We start from the raw sequence: 21382 nt of genomic DNA, 5'->3' as shown, positions 1-21382 counted from the left end.
CTCAAACCACATTTGTTCAAATTTGAAAGGATAATTGTCTATTTTTTTATGCTTTATGATTTTTAATTTAACGAGGTAGTGATATGGTCATGAGATTAGTTTCACTTCTAATTATAGAGTAAATGGAAGTTCTACCATATCCCTATTTAAAAGATATCTATCAAGTTTCACGGTAATAAAGTTGAATTCCTTTATGCTATTATTCTAACTGTAGCTATCTCTGGAAGTGGCTATATCTATTAGTCCATTCATTAAAATTTACTTATGCTTTAGGGAGTTCTAAGCTCTAGCCCATTTTTAGGATTCATTTCTTATAGTATTCAAATCCCCTCCTATGATTGAAATATATCCTTTAGTTACAATTAATTACTCTTCAATCTCTTTCTTGGTTCTTATTTTTTCCATGTTTTGAATTGGGCCATAGACATCAAAAATCATGAAGCTCAACTTCATTTTTGAGCTTCTTACTAAGGCATAGCTTTAATTTTCATGATTGTTTAAAGATGTTATAGTCAGAAACCTCGAGTTCCATATGAACTCTAAACCTCTTTAGGCTCCCCTAGCTGGAGATCCCCATATCTCCCTAAATCGTAACTTCTTTTTTGAACCCTTTATATCACTTCTATATAGCTTTGTTTCTTGTAATAAAATGAGTTCTTTTATTTTTGGTTATGTGTAGGATCATGATGGGGTAAAAAGTGACGATAGGAAAAAAAAAAAAGAAGAAGCCATTTTTTTATCTAAATTAAATGAAATCAAAATGGTTTCTTAAGGAAATATTATCTTTCCATTGGTATAATTGTTATCAAATTATGGGTTCAATAAGTAAAATTATTACTTATTTTCTAATGGAGTTACCTATAAAGTGTTGATTTACATATTGATTGAAAAAAAAGGTTATAACTTTAAGATGATATAACCTTTTCAAAATCCAAAAGATGTGACATTCTATGCTTTTCTTACTATGATGATAAAATTATAATTATAATTTTATATAGTTTTGAATGAATTAAGGTGGTCATACACGAGGTTTTTTTTATTCCAAAAATAGTTATAGAAGAAGATTAAAAATCAATTACTTGGAATAAATTATAAAAAATTATGCATCCCATCAGGAAATGAATCTACTTCTTAAATCTAGAATTAAAAAAAATAACATTATTATTTAATTGTGATTGAGGTGGTCGGACATACACCTAATACTTTTTTTTTCATATTTATTTTGTACTTTTGTATTGAAATTCCAAATTTTTACCAATTCAATTAAATTTTGATTAGAAAAGGGATAGTATTTTAGAAACTAATTTCAATTTACTATAGATTTTATTCTTACAACTTTTTTTTATATAGGGCTCATAACTAGTTCAATATTTTAGATCGTGTTCACTAACAATGATGTCCTGATTTTTCATTTCCAATAAGGCCATAGTTTTTCCCAACATGATTTTGCACATACCTTTTTGATATTGAAAATTCTAAGGCCCACTACTTGTTAGGGGCATTTTAACCCCTAACATTCCAACTTTAGACATTCGTGGTGACTTAGGAAGGGTCTTTCACTTCCTTGCATTAAAGATATTGATTAATTCTAATTGACCACAAGCACATCTATCCCTAATTCTTAGTTCTTGTACAATTTTTCTTCCCCTCCATTTTTTTTGCAGAGTTAGGGTTATTCTTACTTGGTCGAGTCATGACTATCCCCATTTATTCGTGATTGCTTAGTTCCCTATCTTCTACTTCTTTTAGTAGCTGTTCCACTTCCACTTTCTCCATTGAATCATAATCTTCTATAATTTCCTTGATCAATAATTCCTTCTATCTCATTGGTTCTTCCTAATCACAAATTTCATCTACAAACTCACTTATTGGTTCATTGACTGCAAACTTGCATATGTGGCTAGTAATGATCCTCTCCTCTTCCTCCACTCTAGGCTGGCTATTAGGTTCCTCATTTGAAGGACTTGATGGACATTATAATTTATCTTAGACATCTATATTATCATTATCTAATTGATCCCCTCCTCTATAATATTTTTCCTCTCTTCTTTGATGTGTTTTGGTTCTCAATCTTCTTTATTCCTCAGTTATTATTACTATTATGTTGTTCTGAGGATTATCCCATTTGGGGTCCCCACCCCCTATCTATGTGGTTTCTACCCCTATATTTTTGCCAAGATCTTTCTTGGAACTTTCATCTCCCTTTTTTTTTTTCTACAATTATCTCTATATCTAGTTGGGAAGAATGAGGGCTTTCATGATTAATCCTGAAGTCTCTCCTCCGTGATTTGTAGACATAAAAATTCCCACTATAACGAAGGAGAGTGAGGGCACAACTTCTCTCATTTCCTCTACCAAATCATCCCCTACTAGGGATTCCCCAATGTCAAATCCTCCCTTTTCCTTATTAAGAATAATATTTGTTTCTAGTAAAGGACAAGGTAAAGAAGGGCTCCAACTCAAGATTAGAGAAGTTTATACAATGTCCTCTAAGTAATATCCTTTCTCAAATCTTGGTTCGATTATGGGTGAACTTCCCATTGTGCAGATTTTTAAAGGATTAGGTTTACATATGTTGGCATCCACATTGACTATTATAATTGGACTAGAGAGCTTTAATTTAATCTCTACAAAACCTACATATTTATCTAATTTGTTTCCTATACATTTAAGAGTCTCTTTTATTTACATAGTTCAATAAGGAGATTAGGCAAACAAATGTCCTGATCTATTATGAAGGAACCTAGGCTGATTAGGTTAAAGAAAGGCTACCAATCAAGGACTCTAAATGGTCTGCCTTTGAAAACTAGGGTATTTTAAAACGAAAAATATTTTTAAAAAATGGGGCTACGATAATCATATAAAGAAAATTATTTTCCAAGATAGCCACTTCTAGTTTCTTGCCATAAGATTCTTTCAACCATCTCACAATAGATTCTACCACTATACCTGTGAGCATCCATCTTCCATAGAGACTGTACTTATGGCATTATCATTAGGTATATTCTACTCCATAACCTTGAAGATATAGAGTGACAATTTATTCCTTGTTAGTCACCACTGGACTAGGGATGACCACTTCCTATTGGCTTGCTAAGGTTTTCTTCGTAGCTAGGTTAGCTTTAGGATCTTATTTGAATTTAGGCAAGGTTGATCTCAGAATTAGATCTCTTAGAACAATGAAAGGGGTAGAGCTTAAATGATGTCTGGATATAGTCACAACCAGTCATCTTGTAGATGGAGGTTTTGATCTATGTGAGTTCTATGGATAAGTGTGGGAAGGAGGGTGAGTTTTAGGGGGATTAAATGTTGCTACTTGTTGTCTAGATCATTTGGATTTTATAATCCAACACTCTTCTATAGATTCATTCTTCATTGGATTAGCGAAATTCTAGGGAACCCAACCATGAATCAATTTGTAGTAAAAGGGGAGGGCATATTTTGTGTGTCAAAATATAAAACATTGTTTGTCAAATTATTCCTAGCTGCCTAGTTGGCCTAGATTGAATAAAATGTAAAGTTTACAAGATCTATTTTTGCTTCCCAAATTAGAGTGCTTAAATTATTGAGCAATCTTAAATCTCATAAAGAAAACTTGTATGATTAAAATAATTATTAGCTAGCTTTAGGAATAAACATTTAATTTCAAGAAAATGTAAAAATCTATACTAAGAAGAAGAGTTAAGTTTATTTCACCTAATTACTCAAATTTGAAAGTTTGATAGAACACTCTCAATAAATATACTTAATTCAATTTGACGCTACTATGAGGAGATTGTTTCAGTGGACAGATGCAAGGGGCTTTAGAGAAAATCCTTCAAACTTAAAGACTCACTACTGAGTTTCTGAAACCTTACCTACTAAGGAAGAAAATCTTGGAAAAATAAGTTAATATTGAATATTTGATACTGTTAGCATAGAAATTAAGTCTTAGTATGTGATGTTTAAGTCAACCGTTGAATTTAATAAAATGAATAAGAAATTTCACTATCAGATAATGCAACATTCTTCAAAATTCTTCATCAGTTTCGCTACTCTTGAGAATACAAATCTCTTCTCTTCTTCTAATCACTAACCAGTCCCTCTGTCAAATGTCTAAGATAATTTCACTTGTGCCTGTGCTTAGATCAAGAGTACGGTTGATGTCTCCAAGCGTGTATATTGCTGCAAACCAAATGCCTTGCAGCAATATTCTCGATCTGGTCCCCAAAAATGTTTGTGACCAAAAAGTATTCAAATAGAGGAATTGTGAATCTCCCGAAGTCACATATGTTCCTTCTCTAATTCATCATCTGTTTGCATGATGTTAGCATTCCTTGCCAGGTCTTACGACTGATTCTCCTTTCGTTTGTGACTATATAAAGAGAAAGATCTAAAGTGACGTAGGCTCGGAACCATTTTCTTTTCTAAGAGATTCTTTTATCTTGGGTTTTCCACTCTAATTGTGGCAAGTATCTAGGAAGAACATTTTCATGCAGGGAGTGTGAGTTGTGAGCAGTTGAGACAGATCTTCCTACTGGAATAATTTTGTATCAATCTGATCAACCATCGACTTAGAGATGCTCGCTTGGTTCATTTTCCTTGGGGTTTGTGGATTCTTATTAATGAATGCATTTCCTTTTAATTTTCTTCTTTATTAATTTGATTCATAATTCGGGTGTGTTTATTTTCATTCCCATTAGCATGCTTTGTGACAAGAAGAGCTATACAAATATTCTTTTTAGTACTTGTCGTGAAGCATACTATACATGATTATATAATTGATATTTCTAAAGTATAGATGCACATTTCTTACATAAATACAAATTAAGAAAAACAATTTAGAGTGATTTCATTGGCTAAAAATATTGGGACCTTATATACGGATTTCCACATGACTTTTAAGAATATGATGAACACTTATGCATAGTTGTAATGCTTACCCCTAGTTGACTTTTATAATTTTATTGCCAAGCTCTTTTAGGCCAGCTTTGTGTTTATGCTTGATGATCAATGACATTGTTTTCCAGATTGTTGGATATTGTTTCATATTCAGTTGATATATATATATATATATATAGAGAGAGAGAGAGAGAGAGAGAGAGAGAGAGAGAGAGAGAGATCTCATGATTGTTCGATGATGATATATACGTTCATGTAGTGACTTTCAGTTATTTAATGATGTTAGTTAGATGAATGATTTTTATGTGATTTCTATGGATACTTACCCCATACTTGCATATATATGGTGTGCGTGTATGTTTTCTTTATATTTGACATTTTTGATGTGGTTGAGGAAGGGATTCATAGTCACCTGCTAGTCGGGATCTACACAATGTACCACTTTCTGCCATTGCCAGTTTAGTTTAGAATATATATGTGTTTGTACATGCAAGGATTTTATGTAGATTGCAGGAATCAAGTATTGACTTCCCTAAATTGCTAAGATGAGCGTACCCTATTGCAATATTTCAATAGTATAAGTGGGGAGATAACTCTTGAGTCCAAATCCTAACCTAAGCCAGTTGTCCTAGAGAATAGGACAAGTACCTAAGTTCCACCTTTCCAAATTTGTCAAATGACATGAATTCATGACTTTGACACTAGAGTTTGACTTTGTTCTTTGACTTTCAATTGAGTTATCATATTTGGTTTAGTGGGTCTATGATGATATTCTATTATAATTAAATTAAATTAAAGATATTTAATGATTTAATTTAATAGAAATTTTATAAAAAAAATATAATATTTAATTAATTGAGAAATTAATTAAATAAAAGAATTAAATTTAAAAGATTTTATTAAAGTTTTATTTTTGACATATTTATATTTATTTAATTTAATGATAATTATTTAGGAGTTTTATTTTAATAATAAACTCTAAATAATATTATTAATTAAATTAATAAATATATTACTAAAAATGCTTCAAAAATTACTTAAAGAGAGAAATGAATTATTTAATTAAGATATTTTGTAATTAAATATCTAAAATATTTGTGCATGAAACAAATGTCCCTCTTGTAATTGCATAATGAGAGGCCCAAATTTAGGGGAGAACTCTTTATCAAAGATCTAGAGCTCATTGTTGTAGGAACTAGGATGTTGGAGAAGGCATTTTCAGAGAAGAAGCATTTCATAAAGAAGGGGTTTTATCATGTGCTTTGTGCATTTGAGTGTTTGCATGTTAGCATCAGATTCAAGTAGAATTTTGCAATTAATTTACACTAAAAGATTTCCATTTTCCAATCTTTTGTCTATTTCGTTTCTGGATAAATCCGCTCTCAAAAATTTGTAGATTGTTTAATAGCATTGATAAATTCCTACTGTGAATCTCAACTTATTTTCATTTTGTGGTTATCTATGTTTGAGGAATGAGGTCTTTTTGAAACCCTTGTTCTTTTCAATTTTAATTAGATGGGTTTTGGATTAAAAATTAAATTAGAGGATGTAAATTCAAATGCTTTTTTTGGGTTTCCTATCAGAGTATTGTTAACATTATTATTATTATATATATATATATATATATATATATATATATATATATATATATATATATATATATATATATATATATATATATATATATATATATATATAATTGGTAGGGGGCATTTGGTTTTGTTTGATTTTATTTTTAAAAAATTGGATTGGAGGGAGGCGGGCCACCACATCCTACCTCCCCTTTTTGCCTCCCATGGTGTAGATGTTGGTGTTGCACAATGTACTAGTGCAACAACAATAATAAATTGTACTGGTGTTGCAACAATAGGGATGATGTAGGCTAGCGAGCCTTTGAAAATGTCATTGACCCACCCCCTTATTATTATTAAATGTTTTTAAAATTATTTTAATTAAATTTTAATAAATGTTTTATTTATTATAAATTTTATTTATTTATTATTGTTAGTAAATATTAATTAATTTAGTTTAATTAGATTAAATTAATGTTGAGTATTGGTTAATGAGTTTAAGACAAAAAGGGTATTGTGTTATTATTTAATAATTATGATTATTAATGATCCTGTAATGATTTTATTAAATAATCTATAATTATTATATAATAATTAAATAATTTCTATTTAAATTATTTTATGATATTTAATAAAGGCATTTTTATTTTCAGAAGTTAAGGGTAATGATGCATTCACATTTAAATATGAAAATGGGTTAAGTCGTAAGGGGAAAATAGTAAATTTTATCAAATTTGACGGGGACACAACCCAAGAACAGAATGGACACAATAGAAAAGGGGAAATTATATTAACTGAGAAAATAAGCTAGTACAAACAGTACAGGGAAAATAAACTTCAAAACATGCCCTAAGGGCTTACAATAGCATAAATCTGGAGATAATTTCTCCTTTCAGTACCTCCTCTCAAACTCCACTCCGAACTGCCTTTTACAATACCCAAAAATCTCCTTAAATAGACCCCGGAGGGTTAAGGACTAGGAGTACATTCTAGAAAGTGCTAGTAGACATCCATCGACCAAATAGAAGGTTTCAAAAATTGCGGTAGAAGTCGGTGCAAATCTAGAAGAATCCAGAAATGGTAACCGAACTTCTGGGAGGCATAACTTTTGAACCGTAGCTCCGATTGATGAACCGTTTACATTTTTGGAAAGCTCTCAAAGCACTCTATAACCCTATGGACTAGCTTTTCTTGTCCCCCATTTTTTGACCCTTTTCGAGGTCATTTAATGCCCCTAACCTGACTTTGAAGCATTCTTAGGAGGTCTCCAAAACTCGAAAAACTGCAATAACTTTCAAACTGTGGGGCCTATTGACCTGATTCTTTTTCTGGAATGCTCTAAATCATGATTACATTCATCTGGCCAATTCACACTTTCTAGTTTACCAAAATGATGGCCCAATTACATGCTCCTATTTTTTTGAGATTTTCAAACACACTGATAGTGGAACTATGAGAGTTGGAACCTTTATTTGACCCAAATGGGTATCCAAAAATGAAAACACATGAAACAAAAACTAAGTCTAAGTACATTTTTTTGGGTGACACAGGATTTCCCTTATACCTTTGGATGCTCCTGCATCAGACACCCAGGGTAGATTGAAAAGTGACCCTGTCACTTTATTAATGGTAGAGGAAATCCCAAATGGGAAACATCAGCTGCTGAAATCCAAGTTGAGTCCTCGATCGGTCGTCCTTTCCATTTGACCAAATACTCTTCATACTGTCTGTTTCTAGTACTCCTACCCACACAATGATCGAGAATGTCTTCTATCTCCTACTTCTTAGAAGCAGGAATTGGACATGGCTCTAACACCTCATCTGCACCATCATCATGATACTCTGTTAAATATGCAGTGTTGACAATGGGAGAAATGTGAATACCATCTAGCAGCTCCACCTCATATGCATTTCCTGAGTCATGTTTCTTCAAAATTTTGCAGGGGCCAAATTTCTTCATTTTCAGCTTGTTGTAAGTACCGGCTAAAAATCTTTCTTTTCGTAAGTGCACCATGACTAGATCCCCTACTTGGAATTCCTTATGTCTTCTCTTTGATCAACCCTAGCTTTATACTCTTGACTCATCTTGGTAATGTGTGCCTGAACCTCCTCATGTAGATGCTTGATATGTTCAAAAAATTCCTTAGCTTCATCACTTGTCCTCTCCCCTTGCTCTATCTTCCTCAGCTCTGGTGCAGTCCTTGGGCTACTCCCATATACAATTTGGAATGGTAATTTTCCAGTACTCCTATTTACAGAGTTATTATAAGAAAACTTTGCCTGTGGTAGAATCAAATCCAAACCCTTGGGCTTATCCCCACCTAAACATCTCAACAAATTACCCAGACTTCTATTTACCACTTCTGTTTGGCCATCAGTTTGTGGGTGATGTGTGGAACTGAATTTTAGGTCTGTTCTCAACTTCTTCCACAATGTCCTCCAGAAATACCACACAAATTTAGTATCTCTGTCAGAAACTATACTCCTTGGGAGACCATGTAGTCTCACCACCTCCCTGAAAAAAAAGTCTGCAATATGGACAACATCATGAGTTTTGTGGCATGGAATGAAATGTTCCATTTTGGAGAACCTATCAACCACCACAAATATTGAGTCATTACCCCTTTGTGTCCTCGACAATCCAAGAACAAAATCCATACTTATGTCTTCCCATGGCTTTGATGGAATAGGAAATGGCTGCTATAGGCCAGTATTGTGACTAAACCCCTTGGCAATTGACAAACTTGGCAACTCTGTACAAACTTCTTCACATCTTGTGAAATTTGAGGCCAAAAATAATGTTCTCTAAGAATGGAAATGGTCTTATCTCGACCAAAATGTCATACCATCCCTCCACTGTGTTTCTCCTTAATCAGATTTTCCCTCATGGAACTCCTTGGAATGCACAATTGACTACCTTTGAACAACATGCCATCCTGAATCAAATAGTCTAACCACTTGGTTCTATCTACAGCAACAGGTTCTTTACAAGCTTTCCATGCTTCAACAAAATTAGGATCCTTGGGGTACAAATTCTTGAGTTCATCAAACCCAACTACTTCAACTTGCATTACTGTAAGCAACAACTGTCTCCTACTTAGTGCATCTGCAACCCTGTTAGATTTTCCACTTCTATGCTTCAACACAAATGTATAGCTCTGCAAGAACTCTACCCACTTCATATGCCTCAGATTCAATTTACATTGGCTATTTAGGTACTGTAATGCTTGATGATTAGTATACGAAAAAAATTCCTTTGGCAATAAATAATGCCTCCATTTATTTAAGGCCTGAACTATTGCATAGAACTCTTGATCATAAAAAGAATACTTCTTCTTTGCATCATTCAATTTTTCACTAAAATATGCAATAGGCTTACCTTCTTGGCTTAATACAGACCTAATAGCACTGCCATTGGCATCACAATCCACCTGGAAAACCTTTCTAAAATTTGGAAGTGCCAACACAGGCTGTTCTGTTACCTTCTTCTTCAGCAATTCAAAACTTCTCGCAGCTGCTGCAGTCCATTTGAACTATTTTCTATCCCCTCTTATTGTATCAGTTAGGGGTGCACATATGCCACTGAAATTCTTAATAAACTTCTTGTAAAAACTAACCAGACCATGAAATGATATTACCTGAGTAGCAGACCGTGGAGTAGGCCATTCCAAGTTGGCTTTTACCTTCTCTGGATCCATTTTGAGACCTTCAGGTGATATAACAAACCCCAAATAGACTAATTCCCTTTTTGCAAGGATACACTTCTTTAGATTAATTCACAAATGTTCTTCCCTTAGGCTTTCAAGGATAATACGAATATGTGGTAAATGTTCTTCCAAAGTCTTGCTGAAAATTAAAATATCATCCAAATAGACAATAAATTTTTTTCCCAAGAACTTCTTAAGTACCTCATTCATGAGCCGCATGAAGGTGGTTGGGGCGTTCGTCAATCCAAAGGGCATGACTAACCACTCATAAAGACCCTCCTTGGTCTTGAAGGCTATTTTCCACTCATCTCCTTCTCGAATCCGTATTTGGTGATAACCACTCTTCAGATCTATCTTTGTGAAGTACTGAGCTCCAGTCAAGCAGTCCATAAGATCATCCATCCTTGGTAAAGAAAATTGGTACTTGATGGTTATCCTATTTATAGCTCGAGAATCTGTACATATCCTCCACTCTCCATCCTTTTTTGGTGTGAGTACTACAGGTACTGCACATGGACTTAGTCTCTCTCGAATCAAGCCCTTCCTTAATAGCTCCTGAACCTGTCTATTTAGCTCCTCTGTTTCAGTAGGAGTCATCCTATGAGCAGCCTTGTTAGGCAAACTAGCTCCTAGAATTAGATCTATCTGGTGACTGATTTGCCTTACTTGTGGCAATCCATCTGGAATATTATCAAAGATAATATCTCCAAACTCCCCTAGTAAATCTGAAACTTAAACTGGTATTTCACTACTATCTTCTTTATCTTTCCTAGGAATCAAAGCATAGCAGATATGCTGATGTTTCATGCCATCTAAAAACTACCTTTCATCAACAAGATAAATCCTAGCACTGCTACATACCTTTTCACCTTCCTTTTTCATGGGCTTCAATTTGTGGCGAACTCCATCCTTTGTCAGAGAGTATGTTTTTGCACGTCCATCATGTACTGCATGTCTATCAAACTGCCATGGTCTACCCAACAATAGATGGCAAACATCCATCGAAATGCCATCACAGAGAACTTCATCATGGTAACTCCCAATTTTGAATTTCACTAAACATTGTTCACTTACCAGGACCGTATGATCATCTTTTACCCAAGGAATCCAATAGCGTTGGGGATTTTTCTCCCTCTCAAGCTTCAGCTTAGAGACGATCTCTTCTGATACCAAGTTATCAGTGCTACCACCATTAATGATCACATCACAACATTTATCCTCACACTTGCATATGGTATGGAACAAACTCCTCCATTGTCCTGGTTCAATCTCACCACTTAGTAGGACTCTTTCATTTACCAAGGTATCTCCTCTTTATGTATCCTCTGAATGTGATGATTGTCCTATTTGTCCTTCCTTGTCGTTTAGGGCATTCAAAGGCACGATGACCTTCTTCATTGCAATGGAAACAGGTACCACAGAAGCCTCCTCTTCCTTGTCCACGTCCTCTACCTCTTCCTCTCTGATTTCCAAAGTCTTGATCATGGGAGCGGTCGAAACCCTCATTCCTCTGGTTCCTTCTACTACCCACATCTTCATTTTTCTTTTCGGTTTCATTGCGGCTTCTAGATGATCTACTGCTTCCCCTTCCTCCTTGACCGCGCCCTCTTTGTCTACCTTCAAACCTTTTATTCAACTTCTCTTCAACTTGTAGGGCAAACTGGTATGCCTTTTCAATGCCAGTCATTCTTACTAGACTTAATTCCTCCTAGATGCTAGGTCGCAACCCACTAATATAACGAGCAACCTTCTCCTTATTTGTTTCTACATGCCCCGCTCAAATCAATAGTCGGTAAAACTCCTCTATATATTCTTGGACTGATCTTCCTGCTTAGTTGAACCCATGCATCTTCTTAAACAAATCAAGCTCGTAGTCCACAGGAATGAATTGCTTCTTCAATTTTTCCACCATGCGATCCCATCTTGTGATATTCTCCTTTCCTCTTTTGTTTCTTTCCAATTGAACCTCTTGCCACCAGATTTTGGCATGGCCTTTGCAAACTTAACCCTATCTGGGTCCCTGATATCCTCATACTCAAAGTATTCTTCTAGTTCATTTATCCAATCGATCAACTCATCTGGTTTCAGATTTCTTGAAAATACACCCACTTCAATTGTGGGTCTTTTCCCAAACTTAGTAATGGCCCTAAAATGCCTTTCCTCTAAATGATTCAGAACTTCCCTATAGAATTCCCCCTCTGGTCTGATAACTTCTTCTTCATTGTCATCCTCAGTGTCTTCACCAACAACAACATTTGCTCCTCTACGGAGCTCCTCTTGCAATGCTTGTACCTACCTTTAGAGAGCTCTAACCTCCTTAGTGTTAATAGCTCTAGCCCTTTTGCCATGCTCTCTTCATGGAGGCATCTTCTAACTTGAATCCACAACCACACAGTCCTAGTGCAAACTACCTCATAGTCAACGCTTTGTCTACACACTAAGGAAAACCGGCTCTAATACCACTTGATGGGGACACAACACAAGAACAGAATGGACACAACAGAAAAGGGGAAATTATATTAACTGAGAAAATAAGTTAGTACAAACAGTACAAGAAAAATAAACTTCAAAACATGCCCTAAGGGCTTACAATAGCATAAATCTGGAGATAATTTCTGCTTTTAGTACCTCCTATCAAACTCCACTTCGAACTGCCTTTTACAATGCCCAAAAATCTCCCTAAATAGACCCCGAAGGGTTAAGTACTAGGAGTACATTCTAGAAAGTGCTAGTAGGCACCCATCGACCAAATAGAAGGTTCCGAAGGCTGCAGCAGAATTCAACGCAAATCTAGAAGAATCTAGAAACGGTAACCAAAATTTCGGGAGGCCTAAATTTTCAACCGTTTCTTCGATTGATGAACTGTTTACATTTCCGAAAAGCTCTCGAAGAGCTCTATAGCCCTATGGACCAGCTTCACTCGTCCCCCATTTTTTGACCCTTTTTGAGGTCATTTAATGCCCCTAACCTGACTTTGAAGCATTCTTAGGAGGTCTCCAAAACCAAAATAACTGCAATAACTTTCAAACCATGGGGCCTATTGACCTGATTCTTTTTCTGGAATGCTCTAAATCACAATTACATTCATCTGGCCAATTCATACGTTCTACTTTACCAAAATGTTGGCCCAATTACATGCTCCTATTTTTTTAGGATTTTCAAACACATTGATAGTGGAACTGTGAGAGTTGGAACCTTTATTTGACCCAAATGGGTATCCAAAAATGAAAACACATGAAACATAAACTAAGTCTAAGTACATTTTTTTGGGTGACACAAGATTGCCCTTATACCTCTGGATGGTCCTGCATCAGACACCCAGGGTAGATTGAAAAGTGACCCTGTCACTTTATGAATGGTAGATGAAATCCTAAATGAGAAACCTCAGCTACTGAAATCCAAGTTGAGTCCTCGATCAGTCATCCTTTCCTTTGACCAAATACTCTTCATACTGCCTATTTTTGGTACTCCTTCCCACACGATGATCTAGAATGTCTTCTATCTCCTCCTTCTTAGAAGCAGGAATTGGACATGGCTCTAACACCTCATCTGCACCATCATCATGATACTCTGTTAAATCTACAATGTTGAAAATGGGAGAAATGTGAATACCATCTGGTTGCTCCACCTCATATGCATTTCCTGAGTCATGATTCTTCCAAATTTTGTAGGGGTCAAATTTCTTTATTTTCAGCTTGTTGTAAGTACCAGCTGGAAATCTTTCTTTTCGTAAGTGCACCATGACTAGATCCCCTACTTGGAATTCCTTATGTCTTCTCCTTTGATCAACCCTAGCTTTATACTCTTGATTCATCTTGGTAATGTGTTCCTAAACCTCCTCATGTAGATGCTTGATATGTTTAGCAAATTCTTCAGCTTCAGCACTTGTCCTCTCCCCTTGCTCTATCTTCCTTAGCTCTGGTGCAGTCCTTGGGCTACTCCCATATACAATTTGGAATGGTGATTTTCCAGTACTCCTATTTACAGAGTTATTATAAGAAAACTCTACCTGTGGTAGAATCAAATCTCACCCCTTGGGCTTATCCCCAACTAAACATCTCAAAAAATTGCCCAAACTTCTATTTACCACTTCTGTTTGGCCATAAGTTTGTGGGTGATGTGTGGAACTGAATTTTAGGTCTGTTCTCTACTTCTTCCACAATTTCCTCCAGAAATACACCACAAATTTAGTATCTCTATCAGAAATTATACTCCTTGGGAGACCATGTAGTCTCACCACCTCTTTGAAAAACAAGTCTGCAATATGGACAACATCATGAGTTTTGTGGCATGGAATGAAATGTGCCATTTTGGAGAACCTATCAACCACCACAAATACTGAGTCATTACCCCTTTGTGTCCTCGAAAATCCAAGAACAAAATTGATACTTATGTCTTCCCATGGCTTTGATGGAACAGGCAATGGCTGATATAGGCTAGTATTGTGACTAAACCCCTTGGCAACTTGACAAACCTGGCAACTCTGTACAAACTTCTTCACATCCTGTGAAATTTGAGGCCAAAAATAATGTTCTCTAAGAATGGAAATGGTCTTATCTCGACCAAAATGTCATGCCTTCCCTCCATTGTGTTTCTCCTTAAATAAATTTTCCCTCACGGAACTCCTTGGAATGCACAATTGACTACCTTTGAACAACATGCCATCCTGAATCAAATAGTCTAACCACTTGGTTCTATCTACAGCAACAGGTTCTTTAAAAGCTTTGCATGCTTCAGCAAAATCAGGATCCTCGGGGTACAAATTCTTGAGTTCATCAAACCCAACTACTTCAACTTGCATTACTGTAAGCAACAACTGTCTCCTACTTAGTGCATCTGCAACCCTGTTAGATTTTTCACTTCTATGCTTCAACAATAATGTATAGCTCTGCAAGAACTCTACCCACTTCATATGCCTCTAATTCAATTTACCTTGGCTATTTAGGTACTGTAATGCTTGATGATCAGTCTACAAAACAAATTCCTTTGGCAATAAATAATGCCTCCATTTCTTTAAGGCCTGAACTATTGCATAGAACTTTTGATCATAAAAAGAATACTTCTTCTTTGCATCATTCAATTTTTCACTAAAATATGCAATAGGCTTACCTTCTTGGCTTAATATAGCCCCAATAGTGCTGCCAATGGCATCACAATCCACCTGGAAAACCTTTCTAAAATCTAGACGTGCCAACATAGGCTGTTCTGTTACCTTCTTCTTCAGCAATTCAAAACTTCTCGCAGCTGATGCAGTCCATTTGAACTCTTTTCTATCCCCTCTTATTGTATCAGTTAGGGGTGCACATATGCCACTGAAATTCTTAATAAACTTCTTGTAAAAACTAACCAGACCATGAAATGATCTTACCTCAGTAGCAAACCTTGGAGTAGGCCATTCCAAGATGACTTTTACCTTCTCTGGATCCATTTTGAGACCTTCAAGTGATATAACAAACCCCAAATAGACTAACTCCCTTTTTGCAAAGATATACTTCTTCAGATTAATTAACAGTTTCTCTTCCCTTAGCCTTTCAAGGACGCTACGAATATGCAGTAAATGTTCTTCCAAAGTCTTGCTGAAAATTAAAATATCATCCAAATAGACAATAACAAATTTTCCCAAGAACTTCTTAAGTACCTCATTCATGAACCACGTGAAGGTGCTTAGGGCATTCGTCAATCCAAAGGGCATGACTAACCACTCATAAAGACCCTCCTTGGTCTTGAATACTGTTTTCCACTCATCTCCTTCTCAAATCTGTATCTCGTGATAACCACTCTTTAGATCTATTTTTGTGAAGTACTCAGCTCCACTCAAGCAGTCCATAAGATCATCCATCCTTGGTAAAGGAAACCGCTACTTGATGGTTATCCTATTTATAGCTCAAGAATTTGTACACATCCTCCACTCTCCATCCTTTTTTGGTGTGAGTACTGCAAGTACTGCACATGGACTTAGGCTCTCTCGAATCAAGCCCTTCCTCAATAGCTCCTAAACCTACCTATTTAGCTCCTCTGTTTCAGTAGGAGTCATCTTGTGAGAAGCCTTGTTAGGCAAACTAGCTCCTGGAATTAGATCTATCTGATGACTGATTTACCTTACTGGTGGCAATCCATCTAGAACATTATCAAAGATAATATCTCCAAACTCCCCTAGTAAATCTGAAACTTCAACTGGTATTTCACTACTACCTTCTTTATCTTTCCTAGGAATTAAAGCATAGCACATATGCTGATGTTTCATGCCATCTAAAAACTTCCTTTCATCAACAAGACAAATCCTAGCACTGCTACATACCTTTTCACCTTTCTTTTTCATGGGCTTACATTTGTGGCAAACTCCATCCTTTGTCAGAGAGTATGTGTTTGCACGTCCATCATGTACTGCATGTCTATCAAACTGCAATGGTCTACCCAACAATAGATGGAAAACATCCATCGAAATGACATCACAGAGAACTTCATCATGGTAACTCCCAATTTTGAATTTCGCTAAACATTGTTCACTTACCAGGACCTTATGATCATCTTTTACCCAAGCAATACGATAGGGTTGGGGATGTTTCTCCCTCTTGAGCTTCAGCTTAGAGACCATATCTTCTGATACCAAGTTATCAGTGCTACCACCATCAATGATCACGTCACAACATTTATCCTCACACTTGCATCTAGTACGGAACAAACTCCTCTGTTGTCCTAGTTCAATATCACCAGTTAGTAGGACTCTTTCATTTACCAAGGTCTCTCCTCTTTCTGCATCCTCTGAATGTGATGATTGTGCATCTTAATCCACATGAACAACCTTAGCTTGGCCCTCAGTTCCCCTATCTGTCCTTCCTTGTCGTTGAGGGCATTCAAAGGCACGATGACCTTCTTTATTGCAATGGAAATAGGTACCACGGAAGCCTCCTCTTCCTTATCCGCGTCCTCTACCTCTGCCTCTCTAATTTCCAAAGTCTTGATCATGGGAGCGGTTGAAACCCTCATTCCTCTGGTTCCTGCTACTACCCACATCTTCATTTTTCTTTTGGGTTTCATTGCGGCCTCTAGATGATCTACCGCTTCCCCTTCGTCCTTGACCGCACCCTCTTTTTCTACCTTCAAACCCTATATTCAGCTTCTCTTCAACTCGTTGGGCAAACTGGTAAAGCTCCTCTATATATTCTTGGACTGATCTTCCTGCTTGCTTTAACCCATGCATCTTCTTAAACAAATTAAGCTCCTAGTCCACAGGAATGAACTACTTCTTCAATTTGTCCACCATGCGATCCCATCTTGTGATCTTCTCCTTTCCTCTTCTGTTTCTTTCCAATTAAACCTCTTGCCACAAGATTTTGGCATGGCCTTTCAGTTTGGCCTTTGCAAACTTAATCCTATCTGGGTCTCTGATATCCTCATACTCAAAGTATTCTTCTAGTTCATTGATCCAATCGATCAACTCATCTGGTTTCAAATTTCCTGAAAATACACCCACTTCAATTGTGGGTCTTTTCCCAAACTTAGTAATGGCCCTAAAAAGCCTTTCCTCTGCATGATTCAGAACTTCCCCATCAAATTCCCCTTCTGGTCCCATAAATTATTCTTCATTGTCATCCTCACTATTGTCACTAGCGGCAACATTTGCTCCTCTACGGAGCTCCTCTTGCATTGCTTGTACCTGCCTTTGGAGGGCTCTAACCTCCTCATGGTTAATAGCTCTCGCCCTTCCACCATGCTCTCTTCGTGGAGGCATCTTCTAACTCGAATCCACTATTGGTGTTTGAAAATGTTACCCATTTCCAATTACCCTGATGAGAACAAGATGCATCTAGGGGTAGCTAACTCCCATTATCAACACATCGATTCAGACACCAGGCCAACTATAAGGCTATACTCCTTCTGCACTTCAGGCTCTGTAAAACCTAGGTAGGTGAACCTATAGATTTCTTATATGGTACCAGTTATCAAAGCATACACTAAATCTAATACAAAGCAGATAGAAACTCTTATTTCTCCTAATAACTTATGAAATAACATATATCTACAGTAGCTAGATGCAAAACACTGAAATTCATAGGCTGAGTGAGGGCATTCTATTTATAGCTCTTCAACATGAAAGGGAAATTCATTTGATTAAAGATGTTGATTCAACAAAACCTCAAAAATGCAACAGTATAACCAGTGATCCTATAACTGATTAGTGCCTAATCCATTGGGCAATTCCATTAATTCAAAACATACATCTGTGACATCAGGGCGTATCTCATATACCCAGACATCAGATCTATCCAACCACCTTGTGATTTAGACATCAGTGTTCATTCAGGTCTCATTCTTACAAAATATCCTTCTCAAACAACCAGTAACCTTGTTTAAACATATTGAGCATTTACTTGGCCCTTTGGTCCAACAACAAAATACATCAAACATACAACCTGAAAGGGATGCAAATGGGTCTCAAATCTTTGTTCCAAAACCACATAAGACTTATAGATTGCTGAGACATGAGACAAGAACCAGAACAAAACTAGTGAAATTTTTGCCCATATGTATTCCTTTCCTTGAAACTATACATTCAGATGCATAAAATTAAAACATGAAACAACCTAATATCTCAGAACTATCTATATTATCTCTACAATGTTGTTCACATGAGAGTTCTGTTGAAGAAAATGGTGTCACAGTCATGCAAACATGTCAAAATACTGGAACCAATGGTCTCACAGTGCAAAAACTGCAATCCCCAATGGTGTCACAGCAATGAACTTTTTCTTCCTAGAAACTGGAACCCTTACAAAGTATCAGAGAAAGAAAGATATAGACAAGAAAGAAATCTCAGATCTGTTCTAAAAATGACAAGTGTCCACTTGAAAATCAATCTTCTGGCAACTGAAAAACTTCTTTCTTCCATCCCATCTTGATCTGATTTTGTTTCATCATTTTTTTGCAACTGATTTGCACAATATCTTTGTTGAAAAGATGAAACATTGCTGAGTCACCACAATATCTAATTTACACATTGAAAAGCTTGGCAAAAATTTGGTTGAATTGAATGAATGTGAGAAACGTGAACTCTGACTGCATTCTTACCAAGTTTTACTGATCCCCTAACTAGATTTTCAATTTTTTACCCATCCCATTGAGGAAGCCCCAAAATTCACGTTTCTGGCTATAGCTCAAACCAAGAAGCACCTGTGGAAAAACTGACTTCAGAAATGGAAGATTTGGATTCTCATGATTCCAAAGGTATATGGTAAGGCATATCTAGCCTCTGAGAAACACCTAAAATCTTCGTTTGAAAAACAGTCCCCTGCATGTCAGTTTCTTGGCAAAATAATTTTAAAAAGAAAATTTTAAAATCATTTTATTTTTCCTAGCCCTTCCAAATTCGAGTCAACTCTAGGTTTGACCAATGCCACGTGTCACTTTTTGATTGGCTGTTATCTCCAGGCGGGACCCACATTGCATTTTGAATCTTGCCAAATTTTTAGAATTTTTCGGCGACCTCGCTATGTCGCTAGCCGAATTTTCCAAGATCTTTTGGCAAGCGACATAGAGACCTGCCAAATTTTTGACTTTTTCGGCCGCCTATAAGCTGCTGATGTCATCATTTGGGCATGCATTTTCTTTCAAAATTTACTTCATTCCTTCTAGCCGACTAGAACCCACGTGCACCTACCTTCCTCTTCAATATGCTTTGTCTTGTTGACACTATATGTTTGAGTGCAAAAGCATATAAAGACTAAAAATACTTCCCACCTGCTCAATGTGGGATAATGTTCCTCAATGGTTCTTGCTCTTCGTGTTTGTTGTGATTGCTAAATGCATGAGTTTTCTTTTGCTGCATATGTGTGAGTTGTTCCAGCTCCTTTGGCATGAGTTTCTTATTCCAAACGTGAAGCTCCATCCTGCTGGTCATTTTTGCTATGAATCTACAGACTTTTCATTGTAATGGTCATTTCTTATGCACATGGTCATTTAAAATGAGCTCCCCCCTTCTAAAAAACATGATACTGTTGCTGGAGGAAGCCATGGGCTTCAAAAACATGGATACATGCTTCCTTGAGCTTTGTTTCAGCAGCAAATTTGTTCATTTTTCTAAAACACGTGGATGCTTCTTCCTCTGTGGATGTTTGCTGCTGTCCTCTTTATTTTCTCCAGACATGGAGCACATCTTCTATGTTGAAAACTACCTCTCAGCTGCAACTTTCAAATTGAGACTACAATGTGGGAGAGAGCAACCTTTATGCAATCTTTTCCTTAATTCAATGTGCAAACTCACAACAAAAACTTCATTGTGCTTGTGGATTTTAATTGATGTGGAAATTTCTTGATTAATACTATCTTTTGAATTTGTCGGCAAATCAGCATCATATTGTGATCCTCTAAACCTCTTTAATGGAACACTTTCCAAATTCTCTCTTTCTTGAATCTTCACATGCTCCTTGTATTTTGCTTTTAAGAAATCATTTCCACCATTTACTTTGTCATAAGATTGAATCATATGCATAATGATCATCAATTCATTATTTTAAACTCACTTTTAATCAATTATACAAATTGTGAATTAGTGTCTGGAGGCCTGCCGGTTGTAATTAAAACTTGATCCAATCAAGTTACCAAGCCACGAAAATCGGTACGAGTGTTCAATCCTGCATACTCTATCACACTGCAAATTTTCAACCCATGATGGATTCCCAGTCAAGAGATTTTAATTGCCGAACAGGGGTACGGATCAATCTGGATACCTTAACCGTAACAAAACAATGCAAACTGGATTTTTGATCATGTTAGCAAACTGATCAAATGGATTCGACATGATCTCAAAATTGGAACATATGAAGTGTCTTACCCCTAGAACACAATGCAAAAATAATTTTTTTCATTTAGGTCAACTGGGTCAAAGATATGATTGGTCGAACAGGGCTTCCCAGAATTGTGAACAACTAGTCAAATGCACAAAACAATAAATGACCAACTTTGGGGGGTGCAAAACCTAGTCAAACAGATTTGAAATGACTTAAAAATTGAAACATAGGTTCTTTGTTATACATACTAAACATCCCCAAAGTGGCTAGTCATGACACATTCCTAGGTAAAAAATATTTAGATGCAAACTAGGCCTCTGATCGCTATTTGACACTTGGGTAGAATTGCAAATTTTGACACTAGCTCAAAATGGGACTTCGCAAAATGGTTTGAAATGTCATTTTAACTTCATAGAACACATAGATGCACTAAATG

Source organism: Cupressus sempervirens, chromosome 1 (assembly GCF_028749045.1).
Source record: "Cupressus sempervirens isolate cs-2001-9-10 chromosome 1, ASM2874904v1, whole genome shotgun sequence".
NCBI lineage: Eukaryota > Viridiplantae > Streptophyta > Pinopsida > Cupressales > Cupressaceae > Cupressus > Cupressus sempervirens.
Note: the sequence above shows the minus strand (reverse complement) of the source record.